Source organism: Ambystoma mexicanum, chromosome 8 (assembly GCF_040938575.1).
Source record: "Ambystoma mexicanum isolate Mex_15411 chromosome 8, UKY_AmexF1_1, whole genome shotgun sequence".
Taxonomy (NCBI): Eukaryota; Metazoa; Chordata; class Amphibia; order Caudata; family Ambystomatidae; genus Ambystoma; species Ambystoma mexicanum.
In genome coordinates this window covers 706064785-706085981 of record NC_090929.1, presented here as the reverse complement: position 1 = coordinate 706085981, position 21197 = coordinate 706064785, and the positions used below count along the sequence as shown (strand labels likewise).

Below are 21197 nucleotides of genomic sequence, written 5' to 3'. Positions count from 1 at the left end.
GGTGGCCACGCCCCTCCTCCCCCGGTCGCCTCCACGCAGAGTATTATGGCTCTGTCCAGCAACCTCCAGAGATATGCCAGGCAGCAATACATCGCATATGTCAAGAGCAATAGCAAAGCGGTCCCATTGTGTTGGACGTGTCTGAAGGGGCCCCAGCATGAAAGGGTTTGAGCATCTTAAACTAGGACAATTAAAGACTTCTTTACTGTTGAAGACAAGGTTCATGTTTCTACCTTCTAACATGACTCAACCAAAAAAGCTGGATTCAAGGCATCTACAAGCAGCGGGATGGCAGTTCTCCAGGCAGTTGGACTTGCATCCACTTGAATTTTATAAAAAGCCATAAAGAGCCACAACTAGCATTATCAAGTCCATCTGTGAGAGAAGATTGAGGTCCTGGTCTCGATCACTGATGCCAAAGCTCAAACAAATCTGCTAGTGCTTGGTGATAAAAAAAATATTTAAAAAATGAAGTTTGCGTGTATAGCAAGCAGAAAATGTATTTTTCCTTAATGCAATCAACAGGGCGTCAATTCACATTGGCACCTTTCAGAAAAGGAAAATAGCTTAAAAACTGCTTTCTGCCAGGGTTTCACTTAGTTACCAAATGGATGTGTTGAATACTGCATCTTCACAGGATCAGTTGCAGGAAAGAAGTTCTTCCTGACCATACACTATGCTAGACGCTCCAGCAAGATACCAGGACCGCACAGGAAAAGACCAGAAACATTGAGAACGAACAAGAGGGAAAACAATGCCATCACTCCATAGATCACCAAATCTCTAGGGCACATACAGCAACTACAATGAGATACAGAAGAGGAACTGGAAGGAGTCAGGAACCCGATACAAACCTTAGCAGAAATACTCAATGACGAAACGGACCCTACTGAGCACACCTTACATCCTGATCTGAACAAGGAAACCTGACAAGACCACCATAAGACTAAATAAAAAACAAAGCACTTAAAAAAAAAAAAACTAAAAAAACAAACCTAAATCAGCGCAAGATCAATGTCCAAACATGCTACAGAGATCTACGATCTGCTCTATGACAGAGGAATATACATCTTATTTTATCATAGAAACCTGGTTAGATGACAACTAAGTCACTACTCAACCATCTACCCGACAACTTCAAAAGCACACAGATAAACAGAAAAGAAAAAAAGGGGACAACTTGCAATAGCCTACAAAGAACACCTGACAATAAAAACCAGACGACCCACTGAACATCAAACTGCAAATCCCTCGTCCTTCAGCTGACTCAAAAACCAACCTATATTCATACTCCTATAGCACACGACTTACAACACAACCTTTGTGGACACCTTCACAGAAGCCATCATGAGAATAGCCATCAAACAACCACCTGACAATACTCTGGGACTTCATATGATTTGAAGAAAATAATGCAAACTGTCAAACAAATCACTAATCAAACAACTCAAGACAATTGAGCTATGCCAGATGGTTAAAGGAGTGACCCAAAGCAGGACACTCCACGCAATCAAAAATGTGATCGCTACTGCGCCACCAATACAAATATTATGGAGTGACCACCTCATCATACCATTTGAGATACAAGCTGAAGCACCCAAATAGACCCAAAAGCTCCCCACGATCTGGAAAAGAAACTGGAATACCATTAAAAGTAATAACTTAAAAGAACTGGAATCCCAGAAATCAAACACAAGCCTGGATGGAACATGACCTAGACAAAAAAAAAAAAAAAACTTCATCCAGAAATGGATCGCCGAAACAAAAGACAGCATCTCCGCAGAAAAAAACCTACATCCCTTTGCAAAAGAAAGCAGTGGCAAGATGGGTCAAACCCCACCTCAGTACAATGAACAGGAAAAACTAACTACAATGGAGGAAAAAACGACAAAGAATAAATTATCAAAACAAAATCAGCATATGCCAAAAAGAAATATTATGGCAACCGAATAGCCACAACACCCACTATTCATCATAAATGATATGATGAACCCGCCTGTATGCAACACTGCTGCCATTGCACTATGCAAAGACCTCGCAGAAAACTTAATAGAATATGAAGATGCACGATACCCACCAACTCTAGCACCACAGATCAACCTGCAAATCTTCACACAAATATCAGTAGAGCTTAATCAAGCTGGTGAAACATGCCAATAAAGCAGGTTCCCTAATGGACGTATCCCCACCATTGGAATACCAAAGAAACCTTCAACTATCGCCCTCATTGGAGAGAGTACCACTTACAAATCTGCGTACATCAAACCACTCAAGGATACTACGAGCAACATGGAAGACCTCTCCGACCAATATCAAACATTCCCTATCCAGCAAAACTGCTAAAAAACCTATGTCTACGAACAAACACCGGAACACGTAGAAATACACAAACTATTGACCAAACCACAAATTGGCTTCAACCTAAGAGAGGTTGAGAGACGGTACCCCTCTATCTGGGATGATAGAAGGACCAAAGCAGATTCCAACACAAACTTAGCACTGATACAGAACAAGTTACTTACCTGTAACTGTTCTCCAGCATCGGTCTGGCATGGATTCACATGCTCAGGAATATTCCCCCGTCAGGCTGGGAAATCCTCGGTAAAGAAAAAAATCAGTTTTGTTTCTGAACTGTCTTTCTACCAGTAACCAATCACTGGTCTCTGGTTCATACTGCCCCCAGCCAATGACTGCCCTCTACCTAAGCCCCTCCTCTGGCAGCCATCTTCAGATTTGGTAACACGTAAAGTGGCAGTAGGACCAAGAGAAGAGCCGCAGACAGGTAGGAGGGAGGGAGGGTTCGCATGTGAATCCATGCCAGAGAACAACAGTTACAGGTAAGTAACTTGTTCCTTCTCCAGCATGGGGTCTGGCATGGATTCACATGCTCATGAATATATGAATACATAGCAGTACACACATGCAAAACCACGGGAGGTGGCAAGGCTCAACATTAAGCAATACAACAACTCAACATTAAGCATTGCTTACCTCCTCACCAGGCTCACCTTAAGTGAACAGGTTGCGCAGCACTGCCTGGCAGACTCTGGACTCCTCCCTGGAATCCCGGTCGATGCAGTAGAATCTCGTGAAGGTGTGCGTCGACCTCCCCGTAGCAGCCCTGCAGATGTCGAGCAGGGGCACACCAGACAGGATCGCCGGGGTAGCATCGATCGCTCTGGTTGAATGGGCTCTCGGGCGGCTGGGCAGCGGTCCGTTTGCCAACCAGTGACAGTGCATGATGCAGCCGGAGAGCCATCTGGAAATGGAAGCCTTCAAGAGGGCCTTCCCTTGGTTCACAGGTCCAAAGTTCACAAACAGCTGTGATGTCATCCGAAAACTTTGTGCGGTCCACATAGAACTTCAGCGCTCTAGCTACATCTAGCAAGTGCAAAGTCCTCTCTGCCGGTGGCAGGAAGAAAACAGTTAACACCAAGGGCTTGTTGAGATGGAAGTCTGACGGCACCTTGGGCATAAAAGAGGGGTGCGTCGTCAGCACCACCCTCATATCGTGAAAAGTCAAGTATGGAGGTGTACAGGAGAGGGCCTGGATCTCGCCCACTCGTCGTGTGGAGGTGATGGCCGCAAAAAACGCCGTTTTCCACCACAGGAACTTCAACGGTGCAGAATGCAGCGGCTCGAATGGCGGCCCCATGAGCCTGGACAGCACCACGTTGAGCTCCCACGCCGGGGCCCGAGCCTTCACCGGCGGGAATAACCGGAACAGTCCCTTCATAAACTCTTTCACCAGGCGATGGGACCAGAGAGATGATCGCCCCGGGGTCCTGGAGTAGAGGGAGATTGCTGCTAGATGTATGATGGAGGCGTGCGCCAGCCCTGCCCTGGCCAGCAACACTAGGTAAGGCAGCACTTGAGGGGTCGTAACCTGCAGAGGGTTAATCTTCTGTGCATGGCACCAGACAGAGAACCTCTTCCATTTGTGTCCCTAACACGAGTGTCTAGGGCGCCCTGGCCTTTGCAAGCACCTCCTTGCAGTCTGCCGGGATATCGTACTCTCCAAACTCTAGCGCTGCAGGAGCCAGGCCTGCAAGTTAAGCGACGCCAGATCGTGGTGGAGGATGGCGCCTCCTTCTCTGATGAGATCTGCGTCCGCCGGCAGTTTGACTGGGGGGGGGGGGGGGGGCGGGGAGTGGGGGTACACCGACATGTCTAGAAGGTCTGGGAACCAGATCTGCCTCGGCCACGCCAGTGCGACGAGGATCATCCTGCACCAGGACCGTTTGAGTTGGTTGATGAGTCGCAGCAGCAACGGAGGGAACGCATACAGGAACAGGCCGTCCCAGGGGAACAAGAAGGCATTGCCCATACTCCTCGGGTGGGGGGGAACCTGCTGGCGAACTTCTGGCACTTGGTGTTTGCCGCCGTTTCGAACAGGTCGATCTGGGGATTGCCCCATCGTCGGATGAAGAGGTCCACTTGATCCTGCCGCAGTTACCACTCGTGGCACGAGCGCAGCTCCCTGCCGAGTGCGTTTGCGATGGTGTTTTTTATTCCTGCCAGGTGAAGGGTACCAGAAACATCCCTTGGGCTACGGCCCAATACCACAGATCCTGGGCCTCCTTGGATAGGGCTGGGGGATCCGGTTCCTCCCTGCTTCCGGATGTAAAACATTGTCATGGTGTTGTCGGTGAAGATCCTCACCACCTTGCCCTTGAGGGACGGAAGGAGTGACCTGAGGGCCCAGAACACGGCTCAGAGCTCCAGGACGTTGATGTGTAGTGACTTCTCCTCCGGCAGCCAAAGGCTTCTTGCGTGGAGATCTCCGGAATGAGACCCACATCCCTCCAGGGAGGCGTCAGTCATCACAGTCTCCTGATGGGCTGGGGTCTGGAAGTCCATACCTGCCGTCAGATGCGTGCGGGTGCCCCACCACCAGATCGCTTGTTGAAAGGTCTCGTTGAGTGAGATCCTGTCTAAGTTGCCCGTCGCTTGCATCCAACGGGCGTCGAGGAACTCCGGCAGTGGTTGCATCCGTAGTCTGCAAAGGCGCACGAGGTAAATGCAGGAGGACATCATGCCGAGCAGGGACTTGACGGACCTCACCTTGGCCATGTCCATGGTCGACAGCCGTTGCACCTTGCCTAGGATGGTCGTCGTCCTCCGACGGAAACGCTATTCGCGCCACTGTCGATCTTGGCTGGCAGGAACAGGGCGACTTGCGACGGTACCAGGTGGGATTTTGTGAATTTGATCGAAAATCCTAGATTTGTGTCAGTTGGACGGTCTTCCTTTTGTATTCGACGGCGAGTTCCCTTGACTCTGCCCGGATGAGCCAGTCGTCCAGGTATAGGTAGACGTGGATCCTCTGAAGGCGCAGCCGCACCGCAACTGGTGCTAGGCACTTGGTGAACACCCTGGGTGCCGACTTCCGTCCAAAGGGAAGGGCCTTGAACTGGTAGTGCCGTCTTTGGACTACAAATCGCAGAAACTTTAGATGTTTTTTCAAGATGGGGGTGTGAAAGTAGGTCCAGCGACGATAGGAAGTCGCCTTCCTCCAGTTGTCCGAGCACGTGCTGGAGGGTAACCATCCGGAACTTCTGGGACCTGATGTGCTTGTTTAGACGACGAAGGTCCAGGATGGGTCGCCAACCGCCGGTCTTTTTCCTTACGAGGAAATAACGCGAGTATACTCGGGAGCCCCGGAGCCTCATTGGGACAAGTTTGATGGCTCCCTTCTTTAGCATCGCTCTTACCTCCAGTGGTAGTTGTGGGACGTGATTTTCCTTTCTGGCCACAGGTGGAATATGGGGACACCTTCTTAGAAATTCCAGTGTGGGCCCACGTGCCAGGCATCCAGCACCCAACGGTCGGTGGAGATGGACTCCCACATGCTGACGAAGTTTGGCAGCCGGCCTCCCACCGGGGTGCTCAGGTGGGGTCCCGACACTATGGCAGGTTCAATCCTGCTTGGCGGCGGCCTTGCCGCCCTGGCCTCCTTGACGAGATCCTCCGTGCTTGCCGCGTCCCCTGTAGGCCTCCTGCGACGAGGAGCGAGCCGCCTAGCGGTAAGTCGAGGAGCTCCTGCCAAATCCCTTGGAGGCACCCAGATTGCCGCAGGAAGCCCGAAAGGGCGGCCGTCGTTGCTGAACGACACCTAAGGCACAAGCCGTCTCCGTGTCTGCCTTGATGGCTTGCAGCAACTCGTCCACTGCCTTGCCAAACAGGTTGTTACCGTCGAAGGGCATGTCTAGGACCCTGGTCTGCATGTCTTGACGGAAATTGGTTGTCTTGAGCCAACCGCGCCGGCAACTGCTGTTGCCCATCTGGCGGAAGCTGGTGTCGGCAATGTCCGTGGCCACCGTTATGGCGTGGTCCGACGCCACTTCTCCCTCCTGTAGGATCTCTAGGGCCTCCGCCCTCTTGTCGTCTAGGAGGCAATCGGGCAGGGGAGCGATCTTAAACCATAGCTCCCTGTTGTAGTGGGCCACAATCGAGGGCGTTGGCCGCTTTGATGCTAGTCGCTGCAGACGAGATGACCAGTCGTCCCATGGAGTCCAGTTTGTTCCCTTCACCGTCCGGTGGAGATGTCAAAGTTGACGCCGCCGCTCCCTGGCGCTTTCTTCTTGGCTGCCGCAGAGACAAACTAATCCGGGGTAGGCTGTGCCCCAAGGCACATGGGGGCGGAATCCAGAACCCGGTACTCCTTCTCATACCGGTCTCTTGGCAGGGTCCGTGGATGGGTTCTTCAGGAGCAACAGCCCTTCGTCCCAGATGTCGAGCAATGGGACCAAGAGGACCGTCTTCCTTTTGGCCGCTCGTCATTGATAGAGGAAACAGTATTTCTTCTCTTCCACGGGGCAAAGCTGGAAGAGCTCGGATGCCCTGGCGATCATGGCATGGAAGGAGCCAATTTTGTTAGGCGGGGAGGCCCGAGGAGGTGGTGATGGAAGGTCCATCCCATTGCCACCACCGTAGTCGTCCGTACCTGTTGTGGCCGTCTGTTCCCGTATCATCCCTCGGCTCAGGAGACGGGGAAGAAGGCTGTGCGGGCCGAGAAGGATGGAAAGGAGGGGGTGGATTAATTCTCCTCTGCTTGTTTGGAGAGCTCCGACGGTCCAGGCTCCGCTGGGTCGTCCGTTGTGGTAAGGGCAACCTTGTCCTATCTCCGTACACAAGGCCTGAATCACCATCAAGATCACCCCCCCGAGATATCTTGTGGCCCAGGGACAAGCTGCGACGGGCGTGACCGTTGAGAAGAGGAATCCTCCGCCTCCACGGGAACCTCGGCGGTGCCACCGTCACTTTCTTCGTCCGCCTCGTCGGGATCCCTCCCGTGGGACCAGACTTTCTCAGGCCTCTTATCCAGGATCTTCACGACTTCAGCCAGCTCCTCTTCAGAGGCTGTATCCGTGTCCGTAATGGCCACCGCCCCCCCTCCCCCCTTTTCCCACCGGGGTTTTCATGGGGGTCTTATCGATGGGCTGAAAAGAGGATTCCCTCTGCGGTGGCAGGGAACTTCTAGGCCCTGAGGTCGCCTCCACAGGCGACGCCAGGGCCGCCACGACTCCCTCGATAGAGGCCTTAGCCGGGTGAATCAAGGCCTTCACGACCTTGGAGGCGCTTGAGGCCTTCACCTTGGGGGTGGGGAGGGGGTCACTGCCTCGCTCCCCCTCGGCTGCCGTCAGGATCGACCGGGACTTCTCCCGAAGCTTACCCGGGTTCTCCGCTTTCCTCTTCCGAGCCAGAGAGTTGGCTTGTGGTTGATGGCGTCGGTGAAATTGCGCCCTGCCCGGCAGCAGAGGAGCCTGACCGTTCGGCGCTCCTGGGGCCCGCGGACTCGCGGTGCTTAGCCTTTTGTTGGGCACCCCCATCGCCGGAGCGCCCTCAAAGGACTTAGAAGACCGCTCAGACTTCTTTTTCTCACCCGCTGCTGGGCTCTTCCCCCTCCAGCCAGTTGGTGAGGTGGGTACGACGATCCCTCATCGTCCGCTCTGACATTCTTGCAAAACAGGCCTCCACGTGCGTTTTGTCTTCATGAAGGCAGTAGAGACATCGAGAATGTTCATCCTCCTTGAAGACATTCTGCAATCCACATCCAGGGCAGCTCCTGAAGAGCTTGGATCCGGGCGTCGTGTTTCCTTTTTCCTGGGCCATATCCACGCGGGGTAGGCCTCAAAGATCTTCCGGAAGCCTCCAAGAAGTGAAACTTGACGAAATTTCCGCCCTTGAGGGGTATAGAAAATTCCGAAACTGGTCCCCGTTGATCGGAAGTAGAAACAGTGGAGCATGAGGCTCGATGCCGAAAAATGAGATTAAATCTCTTTGAAAATTCGCAAAACGCAGTAAAAGCTCGAGAGCTACAGCACGAGGACTCCCAACACTGGAACGTGCGGTAAAAATCTGAAGATGGCTGCCAGAGGAGGGGCTTAGGTAGAGGGCAGTATGACCCAGAGACCAGTGATTGGTTACTAGTAGAAAGACAGTACAGAAACGAAAACTGAAACTGATTCTTTTCTTTACCGAGGATTCCCAGCCTGACGACAGGGAATATTCATGAGCATGTGAATCCATGCCAGACCCCATGCTGGAGAATACTTGATCTCTCCGCAGTGTTGGCACAGTCAGCCACAACATCCTCAAGAGACTGGAAGAAATGAGGATCACCAACAGTGCTGCTCTGAATAAAATTGTTCCTATCTGAAAGAAAACAATATGGATGAATCCAAATCTGTGCAGCACCGCGTTAGACCACCTGTGGGGTACCGCAAGGACCCTCCATAGCCCCACGCCTTTTCAAGATCTACATGACTCCACTAATCAACTTGATCACTAATCAACCTGAAAGATCACAGCCTCACCTGCTACAACTAGGCAGATAACACCCAATTCATGTACAAAATAGAAGATGTACAAGGAGACCAACGCTAGTAGACTAAGAACTACGAATGTATGAAGCCAAACGGGCTGAGACTCAACCTAGGCAAATCATGATTATATCCAAAACCCAGGAAAGCAACCAATACATCCAATGGCCCACAGAACAGAAACAGCATCCACACCATCAAAAACAGTAAAAAATCTTGGAATCCTAATCGACAAACTAACCCTAGAACTGCAATTAAACGCAATAAGAAATGCTTCTTCCACCTACACACTATCAAAAAGTGTGTACCATTCCCTTCCTTCAGGCACAAAACTATAGCCATCTCCCTCATCGTCCAGGATAGACTAAACAGCCTATACCTCGGATTGCTGTAGTATTCACTGAAGAAACTGCAACATATGCAGACTACAGCAGCCAGACTTCTGGTCTTCATGAGATTTTGAGATCACACCGGCGCTAAAAATGCTACATTGGCCGACAGTCAAAAAAACGAATCGTGTTCAAAACAATGTGCATAATGCACAGAGCAATCCACAGCCAAGGAGCAGAATTCCTACAAAAGAAAATCACCATTTACTAGCCGACCAACACTCACATCCAGCAACAACATCCACCTGGAACCCAATCTGTACACATGGAAAAAGTGTGGTGGATCAACATTCTCTTGCCTAGCCGCAAAATGTTTTAACTGCCTCCCGAGAAAAATACAAAACATGAAGGACCATCGAAAATTCTGAAACAATTGCTCTTCAACTCAGAACTGGATGAAAACGAATGTGCAACACCCACACCCCACAGAATTAACACGCATCGCAAAACAGAGGACTAGACCGTACCAAGACAAATGCAGGGAGGTGGAGAGACTGAGTGGAAGGGAGACCCAGGAGGCTAACACGAGAGATTGGAGAGTCCTAGGTTGAACGATAGACCGAGGGCATAACAGTTGAAGGGGAAAAGAGTGGCAACCGCATGGGGCCAAAGTATCTCAAGGGCACAGGGAGGAGAGGGCAGCGGCACACCAGGATAAAACTGTGTAGCCATCCGTTAGTCTGAACACAGGGATTGGGGCAGGGGTGGGTGGGGTCGGTCAAGAAGTCCTCAACAGTAGCTAGCCCTGCAGACAACCCACAACCTAGCTCAGACTATAGGAGGGAGGACCCATCCCCACCCCTGTACAACACAATACGAGACTGGCAGGGACGCGCACCACAGGTAGCCAAAGTAGGGGAGGTACGATGGCGTGCCACCACTAACCAACCTACTGAACAGCATATGACAACTACCGACCGAACACAATCACATCTAGGTTCAGCAAACTGTACACCGAACTGAAGCTGCCAAAACCACATCACGGCTCTCCTGTGCTTTGCCCGCTCAGTCCTACTAACCTACCCTCTCACTTCTCATATCCACCAGAGCGCCAGGAGACCACACCGGTGGCGAGTGTGTGGTATAAATATCCTTTAACATGTTAAGGGGTAACCAAATCTTGACTCAGCAAAACACTGCAATTATCCTGAGACCGTTACAATGCACAAGTCTGTTGTATGACTCCCGCATCTCAGCTACAGCACATCAGAATTTACTATGCATGCATTTACTAGTGCAGTGGTGATTTACCACATCGACTGGGGCAAGAACTCCTCAGTTAAAGCACTACAAAAAGCTGCACAAAAAACGAAAAACTTGCCATGTACAATTTCAAGACTGCACATGCCAATAGGGGAGCACAGTTCAAATAAAATGCAGTTCTTTCTGCACATTATCAGATTGTATAGGTTGATCATAACATAGCTTATTAGCTGGGATAATCATGTCTAGTACAGCTTTTGAGCGCCAAATCCAAACCTTCCCTGAAGGCGAGCTCCAATTTTGCCTTCTACCTCTTCAGTAGAAGGATATCTTTGGTGAACCAGAAGTTTGTGATATTAATTTTCGTTTCAAAAGTTTATCCGGATTAGATCCATAAAACAAGCATCATACAAATAGAGAATCATAATTTTGACAAAGTGCGTGACCTTTAAAAAGGACATTTTAAAACCGTATAGTAAACAGTTAAAATTGTTCCAACCCCTTACAATTCCCTTCCTCAAGTACATTGCTCTTTAAACAAGAGCGAAGGGCCCAAGCAGTCGTTTCCGTTTCTACCAACAGGAGTAACAATAATTCCGGTTTATATAGAGATGAATATTATTCATCTTTACTACCTGCAAAAATAGTACCCCTTCGGATTTCCTCAAAGGCAGGGCAAAACAGTAAAAAGTGCTTCAGGTCTTCCCTAGCCGCCCCATACATTGGCAGCTTGGATCATTGGGGGGGAAGCCTGGCCACTTTTCTGTATTGCCCCTTAGCTGTAGGCAGTTAAACCTGGCCCGCATTAGGAGCCATCTATCCATTTGAGGCCCACACGAGATACGGCTGGATCACATCAACCCAGCTCATCAACAGGTGCAGATTGTCAGAGTGGGGTGATCGTGCCGCGTTAGCCCGTTTTACATGTATCCCCCCCCCCCCCCGATTCAAAGCCTGCTTGTGTGCTCTTAATTGCATGTGAGACAGCAGTGCATGGGTGGGAACTCCACCTTAAAGGAATGGTTTGCCCCAAAATGTTTATTTCAAAAATAGATGGGCAATATAAAAAAAACACGATTGGCATTTTATTTTTTCGAAGTCCCTGTGTAAAATTGAGCAATTCAAGCTCAAAGATAGCACATGGGGGCATCCATATTGTGAAATGGATGCCTGCAGCTGTGATCGCTTTGGCTTTTGCTGCATTAATGAAGGAAAAGCCAGCCAGCTGTAGTAAACAAAAGCTACCACTGGGTGGCTTTTCCTTCATTGGTGCTTTACGCGGAGGACGGGGACCGGAGACTACAGGCAGAAAAGCTGCATCTCGGTAAGTGCTATTTTTTTAATAAAAAGAAACACTACCTGCAGTTTTTTTTCTAAGTTTTCCGGGCTGGAGGAGCCCGGAAAACTTAGAAATAAAACCGCAGCTTTAAAAACGTTGTATTTATGTTTGCGGTAGCTTTTGAAGCGACCGCAAACATAACTACAACGTTATTGTGTTTGAAAACGCTGCGGTTTTTCTTTCTAAGTTTCTCAGGCTCGGAGGAGCCCGAGAAACTCAGAAAGAAAAACTGCAGCGTTTTCAAACACAATAACGTTGCGTTTCTGCCTGCCCTGGTTATCACTTTGGGTCTCCGGTGCTCCCCCAGGAGAGCACCAGAGACCCAAAGTGAAAGCAAAGGCAGGCAGAAACACAACACGGTTGCGTTTACATGCTGCTGTGTTTCTGCCTAAATCTGCTTTCCCATTTGCGGCTCTAGGGCTACCCGTGGAGAGCCCTAAAGCCCCAAATGGAAAAGCAGATTTAGGCAGAAACAACGCGGATGTGTTTGAAAACGCTGCAGTTTTTCTTTCTAAGTTTCTCAGGCTCAGAGGAGCCTGAGAAAGCTAGAAAGAAAAACCGCAGCGTTTTCAAACACAATAACGTATTTATGTTTGCGGTCGCTTCAAAAGCTACCGCAAACAGAAATAAAACCTCAGCTTTAAAAACGTATTTATAAGTTTTCCGGGCTCCTCCAGCCTGGAAAACTTAGAAAAATAAACGCAGCTAGTGCTTATTTTAAAAACAAAAATAAATAGCACTTCCAGAGATGCAGCTGCAGCTTTTCTGCCTGTAGTCTTCGGTCCGCGTCCTACGAGTCTCGGCACCAATGAAGGAAAAGCCACCCAGTGGTAGCTTTGGTTTACTACAGCTGGCTGGCTTTTCCTTCATTAGTGCCGCAAAAGCCAGCACAGGCGGGCATCCATTCCACAAAATGGATGCGCCCATGTGCTTGCTTTTGCACATTTTTTAGCTTGAATTGCTCAAAATTTTACATAGGGACTTGGAGAAAAAAAAAAGGCACTTTTTTTTTTTATATTTCCTATCTATTTTTTAAATAATTTTTGTGCGAACCATTCCTTTAATGTTGCTGCAGCACATTGACTCCTTTACATACATTAGCCATGGGATTTTACGCCAATTTTCCCTGCACATGGTAGATCAAATGATAAAATGACCAAGTAGCATTATTAGCCCATAGGCGTAACCAAAAATTAAATGGGGCAGCTACCGACTCATCTTCCCAATACTCCATCCCAAATTCCCTGTGAACGGATGGACAGGGGGATAAGCAGGGGAGGCCCAAAAGCGGTTTATTTTTTCCTGTGAATTTCAAGGGCCTTTGTATAACCCCCACAATGGGGCTCCATACAGCGTAGCCCCCTTGATCTGGGTGGCCTAAACCGTCAGGACAGTTTTCAGAGGCTGTCCCTTGCACCTGGTTAAGAAACAATTTGCCATTTGCAGACTCATTTTGATTTTTTCAGATGAGCAGTGCCCGAGAATCTGACTCCTAAATAATCAAATTCTGTTATTCTAGGGTGATTTCCCCATTGCACACCATGGGGTGAATCTTTGCTTGTCCTTTCCTTCCTATACAGCCCATTACTGCAGACTTAGTGGCATTCGTTTTTAGCCCCAGCCCCTTCATAAAGGTTGCATAGGCATCTACTAAAGCCTGCAGAGCCCTCTGGGTTCTGACCATGAGGACTGTATCGTCGGCATAGGCCAGAACCAGAAAGGCCCTACCTGCGGGCTCAAGTAGACCACGCGTGTGTCCACCAAAGCCTGCAGAATGCAATTGATGTAGTGTGTGAACAGTATAGTGGCGAGCACACACACCACTGCCGAACCCAGATTCCAAAATTGAAACACTGCACTCCCCCCCCCCCCCGCACCCCGAGAGCCCCCTCCCGTCCGGTCCAGTACGAATAGCCCCGTTTTCTGATTGGCTCTCACAGGACTATCAATATTTCCCCTCGGCACCCCAACGACCCAAGCACAGCCCATAACTTAGGTCCATCAACTTTATCAAAGGCTGTGCTTCGGTTCATAAAGCCAAGATAAACCACTTCTCCTGTGAAAAAAAGAGATAGGAGATACAAACCGAGGCCGCGATCCATGGTCGCCAATCCTGGTCGAAAACCAAGTTGAATGTCCATCAGGACTGATCCTTCCTCAAGCCAGGACTCAATGCAGCCCAATAAGACCCTTCTAAAGATTTTGAATGAAGTGTCTAGTAATGATATGGGTTGCTGAGATGCCAGGCTAATGGGGTCTCCTTGACAGCAGATTTCCAGGAGGGTGGATATTGGCCAGAAGTCAAACAGGCATTAAAGGCCAGGGTCAATACCAGACCCCATAGTTCGAACTGATACAAAAATAAGATCGGCTGATATATCATCAGGGCTCTGTTGCGTGCTTGGGCCCCGATCGCTAGGGAGACCTCTGACTTTTAAACATAGGGTCAAGCTACTATTCCCCCTCTCCTCTGATACACCACCAAGTCTAAACAGGGAACCAAAGTACTGCACCCAAACTTTCCCTTCCACCTGGGAGCCACTGTCGCTCTTAGATTGTAGATCCCCCCGCCCCCCTTTAACAAATTCCCAGAATCTTTCATCATTGTTGGTTCTATTGGCCTCAATGAAGTCTTCCCAGGCCTCTTCCTCCAGCTCCAAGTTTCCATTCTCCTTACTAGGGGATAGTGAGCTCTTGCCTCAGGCGATGACCGGGGATTTCTAATAGAGCTTGTTTAGCATTCCTGCAGGCTTTGTTAAACCATTCCTGCCCCCATGATTCCCCCACCCTGTTTATTCTCTACCACAAATCCTCCTGTAAAGCCCTCCAGGATGCCCTTTAAGTACTCAACCACCTCAACTGGTTTGGCCATGTTCTTGGCGATATTCCAGAGTCAGCCCGGCTTCTATTTTCACATGCAGGCCTAAGTCCCAAATTCTCCCCCAAGTTATCCTTAGTTCAGGACAGCTGCTGGTTCTACTTGACAGTTTACATCATGCTTTCAACTCTCCAGCAAACCCCTCCCTCCACCCCAAGCATGCCTCATCCGCAAAACCAAGGGGTTATGATCGCTATTGCACTCTGCAGGCACCTGGAAACTTACTATGTCGCTCCACAAATCTAAAGATCCACAATAGGTTATTTTTGGATCTCAAGAGGCACAAATAACCTATTGTGGAGGAACCCAAATGGTTGTGGAAAGTTGGTTTCCCTGGGATGTTCGGTTTGATGCAGCCGTTTACTGATCTCATTCCCCATTCGATCAGCCATGCACTGATTGTGGTTCCTGGACATTCAGGAGTAGATTCTAAAGTGGGTTGAAAAGATCTCTAGAGATTCCTCTGCCCATCGTGAGGTTGAAATGAACCCCCACACCCCCCGATAAACCAAATAGGACTACCCCGACCATTCCCGATACTTCAACCCCTTAACCATTTCCAGAGGGTTCACCTCCGCCTTATGCGGGCCATTATAAACATTTTAAAAATGGAGACTTTGTCCTTCCCATGGGAGCCAAGTATCAGGAGCTGTAGAAAGTCCATCTCTGTCTCCACCACTTTAGCTCTGCAATTTAGCGATACCTTGACCATTAAGGACATCCCGCCATAATGCCTACCCCTCCGATTTTTCTTTGCTGGAATGCCGTAGAAATATACCCATTCAATGATGTTATAGGAGGGGCACAGGTTTCCTGTAGGAGGATTATTTCACTGGGTCCACAAAAATTCTTCGTTACCCTCTGGTTCCCACTATGTTCCAGGATACCACCTTCACCACTGGGGCATCCCCCTTCCAGTCATACCCCCACTTTCATATTCTCCAAGATGTTCCCAACAGTGGTACCTTTCCTCCCCATCTCCTACAGGCCTCAGTCCTACAGTCAGTCAAACTCATCGATGGACGAGATGGGAAGCACATTTATTTTGGAACAGACCTGTAGGGACTTCATCCCTTCTTTCCCTTAATGGGCCACTGTTACCTTTTCGGACCCATGGGAGTTCACCTGACTGAACTAGGTGCTCCACCTGCTCCTATTCTCTCAAGCCCCATTCCATCCACCTCCCTTTGGCAGTGTATTGACGCCACATCCCTCCCCCGCTGGAAGGTAGAAAAAGTCCAGCCCCACCCACTTGCTATCCAATCGCCCTTAAGCCTCTTGTCCGGTTAGAGGTGAAGATTTGTGGGTTGGAAAATTAAACAATATAGTCTCCTTACACTGATTTACGGGAGGAACCTACCCACTGTACTCTACTGGCCATTTAGTAGAGATTAGGATCTATGCTGGGACCCATCAGGTTGGTGTTGATCCAGTGTGTGGCTTTGTTCATCATCTATCTGGTAGATTCAAAACACACCCTTGGGCAAGCACTTTACTCCCACCGGGGAATATTTACACAGTATTCTCCCTTATATTTACACAGTATTCTCCCCTTATCCCTCACTTACATCAGATGCCCAGATTGCCTCGCCTGTGCCCAAGTTAGGTCTAGACATGCCTCCCACATGTATCCAAGAACTGCTCGCCCTGGCACCCTGACTGTTCCGTCACTTGTTGCTAGAGGTGTCCCCTGTATCCGATCCACCCTACACCCCTCCCTCCTATGGGCCAGTGCCAATGCCGAGAGCACTCCAAAGTTTCCTTGCATAGCCCCCTTTCTCTTTCCACGCTAAATTCCTCCACTTTCTGCTTCAAACCTCTGACTAAGTCATCTAGAATGGCCAAGGTGTTCATGACCCCGCTCTTAAAGGATTGGAGTGTGTGGCATGGATGGCCTTGATTTTTTCCTCCCATTTGGCACTATGAGCTATGTCACACTCATTCTCTTTGTGTGTGCCTCACTGGCTGGCCAAAAGCTGGTATATCGGCTTGAGCTTCCCATCAACCAATGACTCCAACCAAGCCTCATCTTCTATTGCAGTGGACACAGACAATGCATTCATTACCATCAATTTGTCCACCAGTTCCCCCACTCCCGGCTGTAACCCCACCTCAACCTCCCCTTTTTCCACGGTTACACCGCTTCCCCCGTCATCACACCCCCTGCAGCAACAGTCACATCTTGTGCTTTTAAGACTGCCCGACAAGGGTGTTCCCATTGTTCCATTAGTGGGCTCTAGGCAGACCACCTCCGGACATTGGTCAATATTACTTGCATCTGGGTATGCAGGCAAACCCCCCACCTAGAATTCTCTCATTTAACCCCCCCCCCCCCGCCCAAATGGCCTTTTCCGTTACCTGGATCCCATCTTTGAGGCTCCCTGCCATGTTCTTTAGGTATAGGTCCAACGAAAGTTGGGAGGTTGGGCGTTTGGCCCTCACTATTCTAACTGAGCGCTTGGGGGCTCTAGATTTTCCCTTGACAACCTTACTCCCTGGTTCTTCTTTTCACCATATTTACATTGATCTGGGATGTAATTCAATTTTCTGACCAGAATCACTGCGGCCGTGTGCTAAGGCAGCAAAAATTCTCTGGAGAAGTTGAGTGCAAGAAAATATCAGGCCCACAGTATGCCCATGTACCTATTTGCCGCTTTTACAAAGAGTAAGGAATATTTTTAAAAAAAACTTCATAAAGTCTTACAGGCGAACAATAGATTAAAAACCTTCAATACTTAAAAGAAAAAAAGTTTGAATTATGAGCAAGTAAATTAAGGCCTGCAAATAGGCATAAGCACAAAAACAAAATACCTCTGTAAACAAGTCCATAAAAGTGTGGATGTGAGGAGCTGCAGCAATAAAGGAGTAGGAGAAAAACTCATGGGGACACTCGGGGAAACTATCAATTTGCCAGAGCCCCTGCCATTTACTTTGAGATATTTTAAAGGTCTTTTGGAGTGCCCCCCCCCCCCCCCAATGGAGAGCAATCGAAGTAAAAATTCCTCTGACATTTATAGTCTGCTGACAAATCATGGTTCGTAGACATTCTATAAGGTAGAAAATCAAGAACATGTATTTACCATCAATATCTTTAGAATACTAAAACCGGAGAAGTAAACAGTATAGGTAATCTCCATTAAAGAAGAAACGTCAGGTCGCATTCAACACCCTAGGTTTGCATTTCCAGGAACAGCTCACTGAATTACAATGAGGCTCTTGCCTCTTCCCGTATTGTCTGTTGGGTCTTGGAGTTGTCGCTTGTGGCTCACAGCCGCTTTACAGTCCACATTCGTGGCTATGTCTGGCCCCCGCCCACTCTTGTGCCTGGCGTCACCTTATGCGAAGCCCGGCTTGCTTGTTCCCTCACCGCTTTCTGCACCACCTATTGCACACGCCGGTCCTGCCAAAGGCCCCCGGCATTCGCGGATGGAGTTGCCATTGACTTCCGATCACTGTTTTGGCCATTGCTTTGCTTGCTTACGAGCGCCTTACCTGGAAGCACACGCAACACAGCCCTGCATCTCCTGACGAGGCTTGCCTGATCTTATCCACTGTGGCCCTTGCGGTGCCTTATTTCGGGCCAGACTCACTCCAGCCTGCGCTGTGTCTCGCACTGTCACCTACCCGCAACCAATGATTGGCTTTGTATCCTCGCGTTTTCTACTTTTTTTACCTACATACAATCACTGCATAGCCTCTTGAAGCCTGTGCTGCATTTTACTCGGTTTACCTATGTTCATTCTGGCACGTCTGATGTAGCCCTTACATAAGGCAAGGATTTCCCAGTCTGCAGTCATTCTTTGTCATAATTGCATGTCTGTCTGTTCTTCAATGCAGTTCACCTACCTGTCCCTGCACTTTTTGATTGTACCCCTCTCCCACCCTCCCCTTCTGCCCTACCTTTTTACACATTCCGTACTTGCACGATCTGAATCGCCTCATGACCTAGTTAGAACGCTTTGTTTTCATCCCTTCTTCCCCTTCCTGCGCTTCGCCTTCCTCCCCTGTTCTAAGCTTTAGCACGTGCATGTTCAGAATGTTTCAAGACCTTTTATTTTATACCTCCTCCCCCACGCCCCCCCCATCTTCATACGCCCTAAAACAGTTCTGTATAGTATGCATAACCAATAAATAAACAGTCTTTAAAACAAACCTGTGGTTTTAACTGTTATATGCTAAAAGATCAGATAACTTATGGGTCACATATGTGAATGGGAAAGTGGAGCTGTTCAGCGACATCCCTCAAACCACTAAGTGTTCTGAGAGGTAGGAGGCTGCTTGGCTCTGCATGAAAAGTGACATCTCAAAGGCTCACAGGATTATTTAACATCAAAGATATGCACAGAGGTCAATGATTGCATTAGAAAAGGAAGCATTTAACAGAGCTCTGTACACAAGAAGTACAGTTACGCAAAGGAGAGGTAGAGTGTGTAGGCAAAGAAGGGGCTCACAGCTTGAAATCTTTTTGCAATGCAGGAGCAAAGAAAGTAACAATGCACTAGAAACGACTACCACAATCCACCAACATATTCAACAAATTCGTTTTGTAGCTCGGAGTTACCACATCAATAAGTATTGGCACTGCATCAATGGTAATGTGGGTTTCGGTTGGGAATATTAAAGTAAAGTTGGCCGAGATGATAAAGTTAACAATCTCTACAAAGCATTTGATAGAGCTGCCACTGGTTGGAAGACTCCAGAGTTCTGCCTAATAATCCTACCAGGAGGAGGGCAGGTCCCGATGAACCAGATTAAAAAATGTTGATTGTATTTTTAAAGCATCTCCAGATAATGGGATCTACCTTCCACTGTGCTTCAAACGAAGGTGAATTTGTTTACATTCCCGTAACATCAATAACGACCAATCTAAGCATACAGTTATCAAGAAAGCCAAAGCATAATTCCTCACAGGAATTAACCTCTAACCTGGGAGGGCAATTACTACTGAAGTACTGAAATTATTCAGGAAGTCGGCGTTTCCCAATGCCTCCCCTCCCAGAGTTATGCACCAGTTTACCTAGGAAGTACGTAGGCTTGTTGGTTGGGTTTTGCCATAGCCTGCCAGACCACAGATGAAAACAATCTGGGATTGCCCATTGACAGAAGTGACACAGGCCAGAGTTTTAACATTTTTTTCTGTTATTTGGCTCACAGGCCCCAGTGTAGTACATCATTTAAATAAGCAAAATATAAAAACATTAACTGATATCATTTAAAAAAAAAAGATTACAAATAAAAACGTTATCAAACTGACCTCTCAAAAGATTAGTCAATACATATAATCTCTAATGCAGGAGTCTTGCAAGATTCTCAAAAAAAGCGTACGATACCATGTCCAGAAGTATACAAGGTGTCATTCTCATTGTTTTCTGTCGCAAAATAGTCCATTGCCTGTCTTTCTTTTGACGAGTGGACTTCAACTCAAGAGTGTCCATTCAAAGCACAGTGAACAACATCTGCCCGATTAATCACTCTACGGAGCTATGGTTATTCTGGGGAACGCGTAAAGATGTCTTTCCAAGGTCAATATTTTACCTCCTCCAGCCCTAATTCCTAGCCTTTTGGAGCAACACTGTTCACACTACTTTATTGCCAACATTGGCAACTGGTCTTAATGTGTTCATATTTAGGAGTATAAAACTGGATTAAAAGGGATAGCCACTAATATTTATCATACACACATAGGCAATAAGCATTGGCACAGAGGTAGACCTACGACCATTTGTTGTCCAACAGTCAGCATGCCAGGTGTTCAGAGATCGTAGTTTCTTTCTCCTGCACCAAGCACAGAGACACCGTTTCTACAGAGCCTTGCTTGGGGTACAGCATTGTTCTCGGCCTCATAATCTGCCACAGTCCTAGGTCGATATTTAGACCACCTTTTGGGTGGAAATTAGGTCCTGGTATGCACAGTATAATAAGGGACAGTCCTTTTGTGCCTCATGTGTATATTGTGGTTGGGCTCTTTAACCACAGAAGAAAAGTGTACATAGCTGTAAATCTGTTCACCATGTCAACACTTCTGTAACTTGAGCATGATGGTCAGGTTTAATTTGACATGATCCCCTTACCTGCAACCTAAATCTGGACTTTTCATGATGTTGGGTATCAAATAGGATGTTGTACAAAAGAATACAGAGTGGGCAATCAGTGTGCTTATGCAGGGTTCATTGTACTTCTGCATCCGATTTCTCAGCCCTCCTCCTGAATTTAAGGCCTGAATGCTCAGTCACACTGCCAATTGATAAGAGTTCAGTCTACATTGATGGACTGACCCATTTCACTATGGGGAAGCATTCATACACCCCTCACCAGAGGACTGTAGAAAAACACGTGCAAGGTCATGATTCATGGCTGAAAGGAGTCTTCTGTGTTCAGGATGTTCTGAATAAAAACCTGTCTCGAACGAATTATGTATTTTTTAATTAAAAAAATTCAATAAAATGTAACAGCAAGCCCGTCAGTCACATCAAATGCATGGGACCATCACATATGCCTTTAACCTCGAATTTCAAAGACCTTTTGCAAAGGTGGATACATTTTTAAGTCAAGACTGCTTGACG

The 21197-nt window shown here is 48.2% G+C and overlaps 1 protein-coding gene across 1 annotated transcript in view; it reads right to left on the bottom strand.

The window, feature by feature from the left end:
• The window catches only part of PPA1 (inorganic pyrophosphatase 1), a 399132-nt gene that overhangs the window by 323114 nt on the left and 54821 nt on the right, over positions 1-21197 (bottom strand). The window lies entirely within an intron of this gene.